Source organism: Pterocles gutturalis, unplaced genomic scaffold (genome assembly GCF_000699245.1).
Source record: "Pterocles gutturalis isolate BGI_N339 unplaced genomic scaffold, ASM69924v1 scaffold30290, whole genome shotgun sequence".
Classification (NCBI taxonomy): domain Eukaryota; kingdom Metazoa; phylum Chordata; class Aves; order Pterocliformes; family Pteroclidae; genus Pterocles; species Pterocles gutturalis.
This window is the reverse complement of record NW_010141845.1, coordinates 54,245-72,112: the sequence shown is the minus strand read 5'-3', so window position 1 is coordinate 72,112 and position 17,868 is coordinate 54,245.

Sequence of the window (17,868 nt, the reverse complement as noted above, 5' to 3'; positions counted from 1 at the left end):
ATGCCCAGCGGGGTGACCTGGTTAGCAGGGAGCCCATGGCACCCACAGAGTCAGCAGTTCCCAGTGAGCCATTTGGAGATGAAGGAGGAGGAAAGGAAGGGAACAGTGTTATCTTGGTGATAGGGAGTTGACCTGGGATTTGGAAACTGTATTTCCATTCCCAGAGCTGCCCCATCTCTGTCTGCCCTTCAGGTCATCCAAGCGCAGGATGGGGAGGTCATCCTGACTAGAGCTGATTGCAAAATGGTCTTCCTGGGCTGGAGGTGTTGCCGAGGTCTTGATATTTCTGCATCTGTCTTCAAGCAAAACTTTGTATCTCTGAAACACTCACAAGCCTATTATCCAAAAGAGACTGCTATAATAATTTCAGTATGTTTTGCTTCAGTTCTGACTTTTTTTTTAATGTTCTTCAACTCTTTAGTATAAGCTGAATAAAACATTGTTTCTATCCAGAAAATAAAACTTAAAATATAGATCAGAGCAGTGCCTTTTAAAGCACTCCTAAAAGTCGCTTGTTTTTTTTTTTTTTTTTTAATTCAGGGGAATACCTAGTCCCACAAATAGTTTCAGTTCTGATAAATCAGCATTTCCAGACAGAAAATTGTTTAGTTTAGTTTTAAATCTTAACCCTGCCTAATACTTAACTCTTTTGTGATCCACTAACAAAGTGCGCTGCATGGCGGCCAGTAGTATCGTGATGATTTTTCAAGTGACAATTGCATTTCAAAACATCAGGGAGGGGCATCTTTTAATCACTCTAGCTATGTTTAAGTGAGATCACCAAGAGAGACTATAGCTCCGCAAAGGACATGTACAGGCATGCCGACATGCCTAGGAATTTGGCTTGCCTGCAGTTTATCTGTCCCAATTAAAGGCAGATGCAGTCTTTCTTTTCCATGAATGTTCCTGAACTGGCAGATCTGTTGAATAGGGAAACATACAGCAACTGGTCCTGAACTACTTTTACAGTATTGTTTGGCTTTAGCTTGCCTAATTTCATTAAGAAGATTTTCAGTTTTCCTTCCTACCTCCTTGGACAAGATGCAGTGCAGAAATTACCCAAGTTTGGGTAATCACGTAGTTTGCAGTTTGTGTCACTTCTCCAAAGTCTATGACAAAAGAGGGGAATTACAGGAGGAGCAAAGAATCAAAGTGGCTTATGCTCTAGTTCTGCTTTGTAGAAGAGAAGGAGCTTCCCTGAAGTACATGCAAACATACTGGGAAGGGTGAACCACTTGGAAAGCCCAACAGGTACTTAAATCTGCACTGAACCTCCACACCACCATTCCCATGCTGCGACGCTTAGCGACATCCTACTGATGAACATGTCAGATGCCTGGGGAAGCTGCAGCTGGGTCTCCACTAGGGCAGCTCTGATAAAACAAGCATACCTACGTAGCTGGGCACACTAGTAGACAGCGAGACCCGAGTCACCTTCCCTGCAGCCCAGTTGTCTCCCATAAGCTCAAATCAGTCTGGACACACTTCAGAGGTCAAACATGGTCACAAACGCAGCCTCCTCTCACTATTGCTTGCTCTTCGAACAGCAGCGGCGCACAGAAAGCTCAGTTTCAAAAGGCTGTATGGGCAGTAGGACCCAGCCACCCTGGTTGCAAGTCAACACAAACCCTGCCAGACAGACAACAGACAAGCAGGATGTTCAGAGGAAAGCTCAGAGCAGTTTTTGCTCTATACACATAAATGTCACTGGCTAATGTTAATATCTCTCTAAATTATGTATATGTGCTATCTAAGGTCTCGAGAATTTTAACAGCGACGCACATGCAGAGCATCTCCAGGATAAGAGCAGAGATTTCTTTCCTCCCCAGCCCTTATTTTTCTTAACACTGACAATTTACATTACTAGTTATGAATACTGGGGCTCATTCTTCAAGCCATTGCCTGCTTTCAGATTCTTTCCTTACATTTTATTATTCTTATTTCATGTTAAGTTTACTGTTACATGTTTGCTACCTTTGAGCCTTACCTTTCACACCTCCCTATTTCCTAGTTTTTATTATTGTAAACCTTCACATTTTAAAAGTTAATGAGGTGGTAGGGGGCTGACTGGGAACAGGACTGCCTGACGTCAGTGATTACTGGGCTTTTCCTATATTTAGAGCAAGATGTAACCGTGAAACTATGTGAACTGACAGTCAGTAAACCTACAGCTATACTGTGAAATGTGTGGTACAGGCATAACCACCAGCCTGGGACTGACTCTCCCACCCACTGCACTAAGCAGAAAGACTTGCTAGAGATAATGAAATTCTTTCCTTTTTTAATGTTTCATGCAAGTACAGCTGTTGGCTTCAGTGGAGAGAGCTCTAGGCTTAAATCTGGGAAGGTGAGCAGTCACTGTGCAGTCTTGGGGTAAAAATAAACACATTTCTCAGCACTGAAGAAGGATCATCCAGAAGATGAGAGTGGTCCACACCACCCAGCTTTTCATTCCTGTGATTGCAGCTTCTTTTGGAGATGCTATTCTCCATTTTTTCAATTTCTTTTGCATTAAAGACTGGTTACACTTGGTGTACTCGCATTGGCTAAAAAGGTAGCCTTCAAGGAGGGGAAAAATTAAGATAAGTGAGTTGGAGAGGGATGGCAATGATCCTGAGGTCATGAGCAGCTGAACATTGGGTTTTCCCCTGCTGAGCTACAACTATGAGAACTAGCCCTCCAGGGCAATCTCCTCTAACTACACGAAAAGACGCAATACATCCATTTAGTCGTACCATCTTGCATGGAAAAGGGGGTTTTACGTGCAAGGAACAGTGAAACGTGGGTAAAAAAAAGAGGTCAGCATAGACATCTGTTACTGTTGTAAACATACCTGACTGAAGCAATTTATCTTTTTGCTTTAAGCATACCAAATGCTATTTTTCACTTGGATTCCCTTCTCAAACATGAGGGATGGCAGGTCAGTAAGATGTCAGCTGAGGACACCTGTGTGTTTGTGCATTGCATCCCCCAGGCAAATGGAGCACCATCACTCACGGCAAACAGCACCCTTGAGATGTTTCTGTAGCTTCAGAGCTTGGTGAGCAGCAGTGGGACATGGGAATACCCAAGCCATGGTGTAACGGGGTTCATAGGACACAGTCCTGTTGGGCTCCTTCCCATCCCACAGTCAAGATGGATGTTGCTTGGGACACAGCCCTCTCTTGATAGCTTTGGCAAACTCTCCTGGGTGAGATCAAGTTTCTAACCGATACGCAAGCGGAGGGCTCCATGCCCTGGAGTACACTCACATAAATCACGGCAGCTCTGCTGACTCCAGGTGTCTCAGGACCTGGCCCCAAACTTGATATTTGTACAATTTCTTACATCCTTGACTATCTTGGAATGATTTGTGGCTTTTGAAGATGCAGAACTGATTTCATCCTGAGACAGGGCAGTGGCTCCCTCTGAGAGCTGGTGACCTGCAGCCTGGGTAGATAACACGATGCATGACAATGAGGAGTGAAGGGCATTTGCTCTAACTCTTTGATATAAGTCTTCAGTAAACAAAGGGATGGAAGCAAACACACCCTTTCCTGGCTATTAATTTTTCTGTTTGAATTTACAGCACTTGTGACAGCTTTTTTTGAACAGTTTTCTCACCCCAGGAAAAAGCAGATGTGATGTTTTCACAGTCTGTGTGTACTTCCTGATTGCTTGGCACTGCACAGCCTGGCATCTTGCTGGCCCAGAGCATGTGGGGCTGGAGAACATCAGTGGGTACAATCAGTTTCTGCCATTTCAATCAAGATTTTTATTTAGTTTTAGCCTTCTTTAGGACCACACATCTGCTCTGAGAGGAAAAGATTCCTTGCCAGACAGGTGAACGTTGAGAGCTGAAAAAAACCTGCAGAACCGTGCATTTGCCCACCCTGGAGCACAGCAATCTCTCCATAAAAGACTTTGGGAAGAGGAGGAGGTAACAGGTGGCTCTCTCCTTCTGCCTTTCCAGGCACTAGCCCCTCCTGAGCTGGTATTATTCCCTATGAAAGACCTTATAAAAGATTAAATTCAGGCTATCTGTTCCTATTTGTATTTCTCCTGTGTACTCCTTTGAAGCATGTTTTAATTCTCCCTGTTCCCCAGCCTCATTTCAGTTGGTGGTGCTGGAAGGTATTTAAAGCTACAGCCATACTCCCACAGGTCACCATGAAAGAAATCAGGAGGAAAAAAAAAAAAAAAAAAAAGGAAAAAACCCAGAAAGAAAGCTTGAGTCTGTCTGATGCACAGCAATGCTTATATTTCAATTACAGAGAGCAAGGGGCCAGACTCAACAGAGACTGAGACAGGGAAAGGAAGAATTATGTTGGAAAACCAGACACCGAAGCCATAAAAGTGCGACTGCCTGTAAATGGCTAATCCAGTTAACAAAGCAGGCAGGTGGTAACCACGCTTTCGATCCGAATTGAGCCCCAACACGGCAGGGCACGCTTATTTACACCGCCTGAGGGTCTGACCTGCAGCTGTGCTGCTCCTGCAGGGCAGGAATGACCCACAGACCCATGTGTGATGGTATTAAAAAAAAAAAACACAGCAAAAGAAAAAACCAAACCTGCTCAGCCCTCCCTCCTCCATCTCACACAGAGCTGATTCAGAGCAAGCTGCCTCCCAGCTCCCTGACACCATTTCCTTGCTCCTTCCTTCCTTGAGATGTTGGTAGTGAGGGATTTCTGCCCTACCCACTAGCAGTCAGTGTTTGCCTCCTGCAAATGTCGCTCGTGGCAGCCCTGATCCTGCTGCTGCCAAACCTTGCACGCAGCAGTTGCAAGGGGAGATGAAGGCGCCCTCCCCAGCTAAGCCGACCAGAATGCTGGCAGGAGGGATAAAGGTGCTTTCACACCGGGTGCAGCCCCAAGCTGATAAGTGGGCTTGCCTGTGCCAAATCCCAGCCCAGCCTGGGCAGGGCTCCCTTCACAAATACAGGGCTCTTGTGGGATTTTATGAATGAGGCTGGGCAGGGATTTGTGTGATGGAGGTGACACAGTGCAGCTGCCTCCCTGGGGGAGGCTGAGGGCGAGATAAACAGCCCAACTGGCTCCTTGAGGCCACTTCTCCGATTACCCAATATTTTCCTCTGGGCTCTGGTATCCACGTCTCATAAATCCCCTTGCTGTTTGGCCCTCAAGCAGCGATGGGGGCTGTGAACGTGCATCCAAACGATGCACCCTGTTCCCCGGCTAACAAGAGACTGTTTGAAAGAAACTCTGAGCAGGATGACGTCAAGCCAGAAACCTCTCGGAGGATGTTGCAAGCCAGGCTTTGAAGGCAGGGTTTGTTTAGGGACATCAGGTTTCAGCTGGATCCACTGATACAGGACATGCCAATAAGAAATCCCAATTACCAGGCAAAATTGTGTAAGAGGCTTTCAGACTGCAGGTACCTTCAGCTGAGCAGCACATAAACATCCTTCCCTCCTGAGCAGGGATGGAAGGAGAAATCACTCTGCCTTGTGTGCTCTGTCTGAATTAAATAAGAGCTCTCAGAGTTCCCTATAAGCACAGCCATCAGCACCTCTTCCTTCACCATGCACCCAGCAATAAGAAACCAGGGGTAGGAGAAAGCTGGCAGAGGCTCAGAATAGACAGTTTGTGTTGAAGAGGGCTTTGCTGGACACCCCATCGGCCCCTGCACACACAGATCTGCTTCAGCTACAGTGTAAGCTTCAGCCTCATCTGCTCAAATCCACATGCAGAAGCTTTTCTTGAAAAGGAATATCCACCTGAGATCTTATACATCTTTCTTTAGAAATGCCATGCAAATAGATGGTTGAGGTTTTGTGAAATTGCTAGTAGCTTTTGTTGGATTTGTGAAGGGCTACAAGGAAACACGAGGGCAAGAATGGCTGTTCCACACTCCTAATCCTCAAGCACTGCTGAGGTTTCTGGGGCTTGGGACCCAGCATATCTCTGTAGGTCAGAGACTGTGCTACGCTGCTCAATTAGTGCAAAGGAGAGTTACACCCGAGACATGTTAGATTGCACTGCAGTCCTACAGAGGTGGTCAGTCTATGCTTATTGAAGTCACCATGAGAGCTGTGAACATACAGTGCTTCATCTTTATAAATAAATCAGTAAGTAAGAAATCCTTCTTGGCATCAGGAACAACCAGAGAATGGAACATGGCCTTCTCAATTCCCAAACTGTGGCTTGAATCTGATCCTATTTAAAATAGGGTTTCAGTAAGAGTTTAATTCTGTCTGCTCCTGGTTGCCTTTGAACAAGCTTTTCCAGTAGGAGATGGGACCACCTTGGTCTTTGTCCAGAAGTTGTGACTCAACGTGGAGGATGCTTTATTTCCTCTGGTTTGCTGCTCTTGGTTGGGTCACATCAGAAGCCCCAGGTCCTGGAAGCAGCATCAAACAGCTTGGTGCTTTTAGGAGATGCAACAGATGCAGTCAGGCTTTTATCTTCTAGTGCCTCAAAATTACTGGATCTGTGTTTTATTTCAATTATTTCCTAATTGCTAGTAATTACACAGAGCAAAAGAACAGACCCATTTGGATAACTTTCTGCTTGGTCAAAACCTATATTTAACTACAATTCCTGGCTCCCTTTCCAACAGTCCATGATAGGGCTTATTTTCCAGCCTGCACCTGAACACTCAGAAGGCCTCAAGAAATCAACAAGTAGAGCTGGAAACAATCCACACCACCCTACCTGCCAAAAGCCAAGACCAGCGCTTCTAATTGCTGTGAGCTTCCTTTACCCATCAGTGAATCACCAATCCCTAAAAGTGAAAACAGAGAGCTCCTGCGCCCAGCTCTCCCTGTGAAGTGTCAGCTGCTGGTGGCCTCTCCAAACAGTTTCATTTCATGCCATAGCTATCCATCTGCAGCTGTATTCCACCCAGTCGCTCTTTGGGAGCTTGCTGACCTTATAAGCATGATTTGGTTTTGTTTAAAGAAACAAAACTGACTGCCTGTGAGATACTTTGATCCTAGGCAGCATTTTCAAGCAAAGGGGCTGGGTGAGGCTATGAAATGATCTGCTGGTGAGTCATGACACCACTTTCTGCAGCAATCCGTTGTCAAACAGCATACCTGATTTTCTTGCTCTGTGTCAAATAGTTGCTGTCTGGCTGAGTATAAAGGATATTTTACAGCAAACCCAAATATCTGTCTTTACAGTGGTGCATCCCTGGCTATTCTCTCTCACACACATACACACTCTCACTTGTGCAGAAGAGCCAGACAAAGCCAAGGTAAAAAGGCAGTGATCAAAGTTGCACACAAAGCAAAAGAAACACCCAAAAAAATGCCATTAGCTTCCAGGAAACAGCAAGCTTTCAGAGGCCAAATCACCCTTGGTCAGAGCAAGCCAAGCTCCATTAAATTCAACAGATGTTGTTACACTTCACTGGAGGAGGTCTTTAGGGTTTATTTGAGGTTAACTGCCCCAATCTCTGGCTTATAGACCTCTTTATGTCCAAGATAACAAATGCAAAGGCAAATAGAAGCTAAGAAAGAAGCCATTCTAGGGGCTGGTTTCCTTCCCTCTGGCTCGCTGTCTTTGCTGACAGTGCAACTATGCAAAGCATTCGGCTTGACACACATTGTGGCCATCCGGCTTCTATTTCAGCCGTCCCCAGTACAGCCCTGTTCTCCTCTGTTTACTCTTCAGGGACTTTGCATGACAGCCAGGTAGGGATATCCACATAAAGTAAACAAGTCCTATCTGCACTTTTCCTTGATTATTGACAAGGAGAGTCAATTATAAACAGAGACTGACCACCACAGGCACAAAAGCTGGGCTTTATCAGGACCTGGAAGATGCTGCAGCAAGAAAAGCCCAACACTGGTCAAACTGGGACAAACTCTGCATATGCCATGGGCTGAGGGTGCTGTTTGCTGGTGCTCTGCCAAACTGAGATGCCATCTGGGGCGGATGGAGATGGGGAAGGGTAGGACTATGACACCCACCCCTAGTGCTCCCCTGGGGGCAGGGGTACCCTTGGGCACAGCTGCTTGGCCACTGCCCTGCCTAGAAAATGGGTGGACAAATGAACCAGGCCTTGAATAAGGAGCATCTGTTTGAGCATAGCTGTCTGCATTTGAGTAACATGACCCTGGCCGTTGTCTCATCTCTAAATGGAGTTGACTGTGCTGAGGAGCACCGTTATACTCAGCAGTGAGGTGTCTTATGTCCTATGTCAAGGGCATAAAATGGTGTGGTTTCTATCTCCATTGAACCAGTGCTATGCACAAAAGGGAAAAACACAAAGCCACCGAAACAAGACCCCCCCCCCAACCTTTGTTTTTTCATACTTATCTTTCAGTAAGTATGATTCTTACAAAAGAAATAAGGGAATGTTAAAAATAACATTTCTAGGAGTAAAGCTCTGGAGCAACCTAAGTTATTAGCTCGCCAATGGGGAAAAGGCTTACTCTTGATCTTGATCTTTTTTTTTCTCAAAGCACATCTTAGCCAAGCTAGCCTTATGCTGCAAGAGGCAAGAGCTGTTGGCGTTGGAGAGCTGCTGCGCAGGACAAACACTCCCACAGCAAGGACAGTGGGAGAGCTGGCCATGCCTCTGTGGCACCACAGTGGGCTTTTCCACTACTGCTCAGCTCTTTGCAAGATGCAGGTCCAGGATGCTCCTGCAGATGCAAGTCAGCAACAGGTGAATGCTTTGGTGCCTGGTATCCCATAATATGTCTGTATCACACTGTTATTTCACAGAATCACAAAATGGTTTGGGTCGGAAGGGACCTTAGAGATCATCGAGTTCCAAACCCCCTTGCCATGGGCAGGGACACCTCCCACTAGCCCAGGTTGCCCAAAGCCTCATCCAGCCTGGCCTTGAACCCCTCCAGGGATGGGACCTGGAAATAACCCAACCCAGGTTTCATGCCACCCTTCCCCCTGTCATTTATTAAGGAGACACTCCTCTCCGCTTCCTATGCTCATTAAGGCCCAGCGCTTCCCATGCTCACTGGAGAAAGTTAGGTGGAGACCCAAGACCTTTTGGCTCTGAAAGGTGAATAAACAAAGAGAAGGCCTGCGCCCATCATCTGTCTTCTGCGTGCAAGTCCAAGTGGTTCCTGCAAACACTGCTTATCCTGTTGTCTCCAGTTCCAGGCTAGCCCTAACTGTCCCGCAGTGGAAAGATGAAACCTGAGTGGCCTCTAAAGCCCCTGCAGCTCCTGACTGTAAGTTTTCAGTCTCCTGTTGAGCTGGTCTCACTGAAGGCAGACACTTCTCAGGAGGGCAATTAAGCTTGTGTTTAAGTGTCTGTGTGATCCAGACTTTGGATCCATCAACCATACAGTGAAACATCAAAACAGCCTTTTTAAAACACATACATATCTCAAAAGATCAATAACAGACAGATAAATTATGGGGGAAGGAAGAAGGGAACTGCACAAAATGGTGCTATGATTTTTTTTTTTTTTAGTCATGTGCCTTGGATCAGCAGAAAAACAGATCTAGATCTCAAAAAATTACACACATTGGGTGGAAGCTGTTACAAAGCAGAAATTGCATGTCAATAAGGCATGGATGTCAGCACAGATGCAATCTGATCCAAGAGGCTGGATTGCGTTGCTTTGGGATGTGTTACTTCTTGGCTGGCACTTGGACAGCATCTCCCTCCTGGGACTTCTCTCTGTATCAGCAGGCAAGACCCCCAGACCCAGTGCTGGTCAACATACCACGAATAAAGTGCGAGCAATTGCTCACATGCCTTTTCTCAACACTCGTTTTCTGAGAAGCCAATTTCCATAACACTACCCCGACACTTGCCTTGGGAAAGCCCAGGCCTGTAGTTTTACCCGGCAGATTCAAATGCAGGCTGTGATCAAACATCAAAGAGGAAGCCGGGAACACAGCGAGGGATCCTAGGCAGTGAGCTCTCAGGGAGGTGAATTCACTGGAGAAAGTCCAAAAGGGAGCAGAGCAAGAAGGGCCAGAAGACACAATTTATGAGCAAAGAGTGAAAGAATGAGGGTTGTTTAGTCTAGAAGACAGATGATTATGACCGTCAAATACACGCAGGAGAAGGAGGAATGGATTAATCCTTCCTCAGCAGGCATGGTAGACAGCAAAGTACTAACAGGCTTAAATTGCAGCAAGGATTATTTTGGTTACACATTAAGCAATACTTTCATACATTCCTATGCTTGCTCTCCAAGCTTGCCTGTGGAGTCTTCCTCCCTGTTTTAAGAACAAGATGATTTTTTTTGTTGTTGTTGATTTGCACTTAGTAGGGGTGAGGGGCCTTAGACTCTCATTTTTATGTTGTGGTGGGTTTTTTTGCTTGCTTTGGTTTTTTTTTTTTTAATAGAGCCAGTGCAACCCTTGCTTACCAATCTGCTTGTTGTTATGGAAAATGTCCCCATGCAGAAAGGAGTTTTGGGATCAGAGCCCACTATTATCTTGGAGAAAATACAGTCCTTCATGAAATAAGAAAAAGCCCCAAACTCTGTCAGACACCTCGGGGAGATGCTGAGGTACCTCTCTCAGAGATGCAGCACAGAGTTGCAGCTGTGATAAGGGCTCAAGCACCATTTCTTGCACCACAGGAACATGAACACTTGAGTATTCCCAGTATTTCTCTACTTCCTCCCTGCTTTGGGGTCATTTGCCTTCATCATCCGGTTCCTCTTTGCACCCTCAGAGCCTCTTGCAGCTGTTTACACTTTCAGGGTAAGCTGTACTTACTGCAAATAAATGCTGCTTCCCTGTAATTCCCCGAACTGTCCAGGGGTGCAGAGCCAGACTTGCTGGTCTTGCTCACTGTGCCTGGGAACACCTGAAAGGTGGGAGGTGCAGGAGAAACACATGGTTTCTTAGAACCACTCGTGCCCGCAGCCTTTGGGAGCTGTGGCATTGTGGCAATTAAAGACAACCGCCTATATCCTAGCTGCTCTTTCCTCTCCCACAGTCTCTGTGGCCACAGCCCACAAGATGGGACATGCTCCACTGTTTTAGTCATAGAAGGGCCTCAGTGAAGACGCCCCATCTCCACCTATCACACCACTTGTAGAATGAAGCTTATTAGCAATTGTAATTAGACTTGGCACTGGGACAGACTTGCAGCAAATTGTTCCATCTGCTGCCTTGGGTCTTAGCTTTGCTGACATGTTCAAATCAGCCACCAATGTCTGATTGACATCTTTGGCATCCAGCAATAACCAACAGCACCTGAGCTACACTACAGCTAATGTGAATTTGCAAAGCTTTGCTCTCATCCCAAATTGCTTTGAGTGATTACAGCCAGTCAAGTGCCCTACTGGATTTTTTTGTTGTTGTTGTTATTTTTAATTGCAACATTTGGTGAAAAGCTGTCACCAGCTTTCATATCAATTTATGATCGTCACATCTACACCCCCATATGCCGTACTAGCACTGCCTGGGAGTCAGAAGACCCTGCTACCTTCTCTTCCTCCCCTAGCAGGCAAGGCTCAGTGGTTTGGGGTGGTTTTTTCTTTTGGCAAATAGATTCCCCCCACTCCATGCCACACCAGAGATGCTCTCATTTCCTGTTCTTCCCATTTTAACCACTGGTCACAAGTTTGTTAATACAAATCCTGTCCAAGTCCTGGAGGCCTGATTAGAGATCTATTATACCAGGCACTATATAAAAATACCTACTAATGTGAAACCTGGAAAATAGAAAGCTTTCACAGTGAGAGCTCATGGGATCATATTTAAGTGTAACTGAGGAGTTCAACATCCATTCTTCCCTAGTGGCACCCAGAGAGTTTGCTTGCCCCCATGTAGCACACCAACAGCTAAAATCCATTGTCCTGACAGCAGCTGATCCTTGAATTAGGGACCTCTCATGCTCTCCGACTCTGATGCTGGCAACCCTCAGAAATGGGTCAACTCAAAGCATCAACTATAAAAGTTACCTTACAACCCCTGCAAGTTACTTCAACCCAGATACCAGTACTGGTAACTTCAGTGCTTCTAATATTAGGTTTTTTAAAAAGTCCATTAACTCTCCTGAGAATCATGAGGAAAATCAATCACCTGCACCAGAGTCTCACCTTTTCCAACCAGGATGTTGCTGCTTGTGTATTTGTGACAGAGCCTAAAGCCAGCGGGTCTGACCCAGGCTGCAGTCCCATATCAGACCACCATGTTGGTTAGCTGCTGATTTTGGGCTGGACGTGGAGGCAAAGACATAGCAAGTTCTGCCCTTGTGCCTCAGCAGGAGGAGATGGCGGGACGTGTTATCTCAGGACTGCCAGCATGTCTGGGACACAGGAGTTCCCCAGGGATGCTCTGGTTGAGGGAAGGCAGCTGGGGAGATAGTGGGAATGGAAGGAGGCGGGGTGAAGGAAGAACAATAGTTATTTATTTTGCTTTTAAAACTCTTTTTTTTTTTTTTTTTTTTGTTTATTCTGCACTCTGGGGAGAGAACAGAGATTCCCAGAAAAAGTGTCTGGGAAAAAGAGGCTTCCACGCGCTTCAGCCCATCAAAGAATAGGGCTACAATGTTTATTTGAATAATAAAAAAATCCAAAACAAACCAAAACAAAGCCATGCAACAGCCTCACGACAGCCCTTGTTCCCAACCGCATGTGTGCATGGGCACACACGGATGCTGGTACATGCTTGCCCAGATTGCCACCTTGTCTCCAAGCCTCCCCAGTCCCAGAGCAGGTCTGCTCAAGTGGGTTTTATGCTTCTGAACAGGCATCTCCATTCCCCACACCACTGGTGCCTTCATCTTATATTCATCACCGGATGATTTTGGAGGAAGGATGTATGAGAGAGCAGGGAAACAAATGAACAAGTATTTTAACTGACAATCCCACTGGTTCAGTTCACATAAATCCACAACTTAGGAGTTAAAAAGGACATCTCTCCTCAGCCACTCAATCACTTCTGTCGCTTATACAAAGTCTTTCAATTTTCAGGACAGCTCACTCTCACCCCAAGGCTAACAGCCTATCTCAGGATATGATTACACACCTGAAGCACACACCAGAACTTGCTATTTTACTACTCACCCTTTTGTCAACTGCAAAGCACTACAAGTAATTTTGAAGCAAACCTTGAGAAATAAGGCAAGTGGCTTCCCAAGTAGTTGGTAGAAGAACAACCCGTACTTGGGTTCTTTTGATCCCAGTTTGTTAGACTGAAGGTTATATTTTTGATCTATGATTATGATAGCTAGGGTTTTATTAAAATTTGTCGCCTCTACAGTTTATCTTAAGGTCCTCAAGCACAAAATAACATGAGTTGGTGACATTGCCAGAGAGTAAATTTTGCATCCTGCTAGCCTCTGCACTTAGAATTGCAAAGGCATATGCATTCAAAAAACGCAGAGCATCTTGCAGTCTGAATCCCTGCTCCTTTTGCAGGAAAACGCTTGCCTCTGCCTGCTGCAGGTACAAGGCGGAGTGCAAGATGAAGCTGCTCTGCAAGAATGGACACTATGGGCTGCAGTGGACTTTGATAAAGAAGAGAAAGGGCTTAGCAGTCCCAAAAAGCACAGCTGTGTCAGAAAGAGAAGAACACCATATTCCCAAGATGGCAGAGGGGGGAAGAAAAGGGGAAAATCTACTAAAAAAAATACATAAAAATATTAGAATAAGATGTACGAAAATGCACTGCACATGTGCATACTTATTGCAAATAATTAAAAATGTAAGGCAGACATCAGCCTGGATGAACATGGAATGGCTGCATGGCACAATACCTCATACCATTAGACCCATTAGAGTCCAGATATAGCAAAATTAAATTTATTGCATTTCTCCTGCATAGGTTTTAGCCAAAGCAACAGCTTCACTCTTTGGTGTCTTGTAGCAGGCACTATGAAATATTACACATCAATGTGATGTTCAAGCTAAAGACAAAGAGCCTTTTTTTGCTTACACCTCAGACTGTGATATGGCACTGCTTCAGTAAGAAAACAGAGCTCACGTTCAGTAGAAAAACACCCTTGAAAGAGAAGGAACCTTGTCTGCAATTATTCACAAGCAGATATCTGGCACATCAATCTCATGGGAACAAAAAGAGTATCCATAAGCTCACCTGGAGACAGCAATTCACATTTTGGTGGAGCAGGGCTGAAATACCCAGCTGCTGCCCAGGAGAGGTCTGTTTCCACAGGGAGTGGTGTCAGGGAGCCAAGTCAGCCACAGCACATGGCCCAGCTCCTCACTGGCTTTAGATAACCCAGGTCAGCTAGCCAGGGTGAGATCAGAGAGTCCACGGTTTCGCACAGCGAATGGGAGAAATGCTGTCCCAACTGGGGAAGATCCGCAAGATGAAGTCTGGCACTAAAGAGACCTGGCATGGAAAATATGTAAAGGTAAAAACTTGGTGGAAAACCTACTCAAATACATATACATGTCCTGGGGACTGCGCAGGTTAACTCCTGAAGCAGCAATGGAGTCCAGAGCACATCTATTTGCTTGGCTGGAATCAGCTCAGGAGCCCTGTTCACTAAATTGCAAGAATTAGAGACAGATGCTGAGGTCCGAGTTTCCCTCATCCATCACAAGTCCTGCAGGCGTATTCCCCAGACACATTTTGCAATGTTCACTTGCTGCAATGTTCCCTGGGTGTGGTTTATCTTCACACTTCAGAGAGACTTCCTGGACTCCCACTTCAGCTACACAGGAGGGAGATGACTGCAGTTCACTCGTAACTTCTTCCACTCCTCTGCAGAACATACTTTGATTTTAACACCCTTGGTGGACATTGGAGATCTTGGTGATGCTTTCCCAAGCACAGCCAATAACCAACTCTACCCTGACTTTGCTCTTCTCACTGTTTCCCTGACATATTTTCAGACTTCAAAGTTACTGGGGCTCAGCAGGGTGTCTGTTGACATTAGAGCCCTGTTCCCAGTCTCTATTTGTGGTAGGCAAAGGCTTATTTGGTCAAATTTTGGTTCTTACCAGGGGCTGAAGGAGGGCAGGGAATCACACACCAAGACGTGCAAAAGGCTATGCCTACCCTGTCTGGGTTTACACCCACACGTGTGGGTTTGTCGCATGAGCTGATTCGTAGCTGGCTTGTTGATAAAAGCAAGAAACAACTCATAATTCTGAATGAAAACACCCTGACTGAAAACAATGAGCAATCTGGCCTCTAAGATCTACTGTAATAATAAAAGTAAGCATTTCTTCCTAGGAAGTTGTGGAGGAAATAAACTGACAATGAACTTATTTCAGTGTTATTAATGTCTAAATATATCAAACCTTACAAAAGGAGGCTGTTGAAAGAATTTCTGGTATGTAAAATGCTGTTAAGAAGAAAAGGAACATACTAAAATTTGGTATCTGGTAGTCATCTCAGAATACACGAGAGAGTAAATCAGACCAAAGATGTAGACACGGCCTTGGGGCTCCAGAGGTTCCCAGGCTGGACTGGTGGATGTTGGGTGGGTAAGTCCATGGACACTTCACTGTGTATTGTGCTATTCTCGCATTCTTCCCCTCTGCACCCACCATTAGTCACTCATGGAAGAAGGATGCTGGGAAAAATGAACCTTTGCTCTGAGCCACTAGAGATGTCCCTGTATTTGGTAAACAACGATGATTAGGCTGAGCTTTTATTCCCTTCCTGTAAATTACCATGTTTCCTTTCTAATATAGTAACCATTACAGAAATTACTTTAGGAAATAATGTTCAAGGAGCAGCCTTCTTCTTGTCTTCTGGCTGCAAAAACATGAAACAAAGCACAAGAAAGTTCTCTTGCTCTGCAATCCTATGTATCTTTTAAAATGCTTCTCTCACTGCAAGCTGTCCTTGAGATAGGCCATAAGCACTTCTCAGCCCATGGAAGTGTTACAGCAACCAGGGTTTACCCTATGAACTTTCCCTTTCTTCTTCTTCCCTGCAGCACACCTACATGCTGATGCCTACCTACCTCCAGATGATCTCTGTGGAAGCAGAAGATAGAGGCTTCTCCTTTGGGGAAGGTGGGGATTGTTTTCCTTTTCAATGCTGAACTTCTTACCCCTTCTCTATCAGAGGCATTTTACAGCCTGCTGACTAGACCCTTCACACACCAGTTCAAACCAAAGAGACATCCCTGGCCACATCTGAGCAGTGACAGCACAAATTCAAGACTGTGCACATATTTTTCTACCCTCTCAAAGTTTCTATCCAGTGCGATTGATCAAATATTTGCTTTTCTCAAAGCAGATAACATTTGTGAACTTACAGACTCCAGTCACAAACTCTTATCGCCCTGGGCTATTTATCTCAGGAGCACAAAGGCCAATTGATTTACTCCATGACAGTCAGACCCCGGCTCTCAGCTTTCACCCCTACTGCAGTTCCTGGTTCTAGTCTTTGTTTTGGATTCATTTGATTTAGAGAACAAGGGAGAACGACAACGACAAGAGAGTCAGTCAGGAACAGAAGGGAACCTAAAATAGAGTTAACCAGTCATCTGAGTTAATGAATCATGCCGATTTGGGCACTCCAGACAGAGGTTGGCACTTGCAAAAAGGCAACTCCAGTCTCCTAAACTAGTCGGAGAAACCTCACGCCCAGCTTCCAGTGCCTAAAGCTACCCAGGTAGAGTCTTCAGTCAGGGAGTGAATGCCATCCTGCCAGGTGCTCTACAGACCCCAAAATATCAAATATAGTTACAAGGTCTCGGGATTAACTTCTGAGCCCTGAAGCATGAGATCAGACACCCAACACAAGGTCGAATCTCTATCTTCAGTTTGGAATCAGAAGTGTGATGCTAGCCTGCAAGTCCCAAAGCAGAGAAGGAGATAACTGGAGATACTGGCAATGATAAGAAAAGTGCAGCTTGGCACAGGGACAAGCTATCATTGCTTCTTGCTTTCCCTAACAGTTTTTAGATGCAGGCCCACAGGGCCAGGGAGGCCACTGGAAAAGCAATACCATGAGGATCCGCAGCCCTAGGATGACCTTGAGAAGTGGAATCACTTTGGGAAACAGAGCTATGAGAAAAAGATCCATTTAAAAAACAAAACCAAAACAAACAACATGCAGTGGAAAAAAAAATGCATCACTTGGCTTAGTTTTAGTTTTCAAAGTAGGGGAAAAGCCTTAAGTTTCTCACTCCTGCATTTTGTTTTTCGTAAGCCTACAGAGGAAAGATCAGTTCTGCCTGTGACTTGTGGCTGTTACCTGAATGCATGGAGAGCTGCATCCACCATTAGCGGGGGTCTCCCTCGTTACTCCAAAGGGCCTGAGAGCCAGTCCTTTAATTCTGTATTATGTCTGGCTTTAGAGGGGCAGGGAACTACTCCACAGGTTTCCTTGCTGCCCTTGAAACAACCCTTTTCACTCTTTGGCTGAACTCCCTAGCAGGACAGTTGGACACCTCAATTGTCCAGTTCAAAGAAGGTCTAATGGCAAACTCTTCTTCCCTTTAACCTATTGGAAGTTGTCCTTTCCTGGGCACTGATACTGTGAATGGAAAGGTGACAAAAAAATTAATCCTTTCCAGGAGTGCTATCAGCAGGAGTCAGGGCTGGACAAGATGCAGAGGGCTGATGTATAAAAGCAGATGGGCTGGAGAAGTTGGTAGAAAAAGTCAGAGGGCAGAGAAGCAGCCTCCATATTCATAGACAGGTAGGGAAATGCCCCAGGGGAAAGCAGACCTCTTGCCAGCAGCCTTTTGTGTTATTAAGTTTGGCAGCCTGAAGCTCAGCACACCCAGGACCTTCCTTTCCTCCACCCACGTACAGCTCTGCGTTTTTACCATGCTTTGTAAAAGACTCCTTTAAACCAGTGGTCTAATTCAGGTTTCTCTGGGTTCAGAGAAAGCTGCTGTGGAAGAGAACATACAACTAGGGAGATGCTTTTTGCTTTCGAGCAATTCTGATGAGTCTTATACCCACAATGTGAATGTCAGAGAAGGCAGAGATCTTCCTGAGCAGCTCTTCAGCCAATTTTCCCTCACTACATCTGTTCCCAG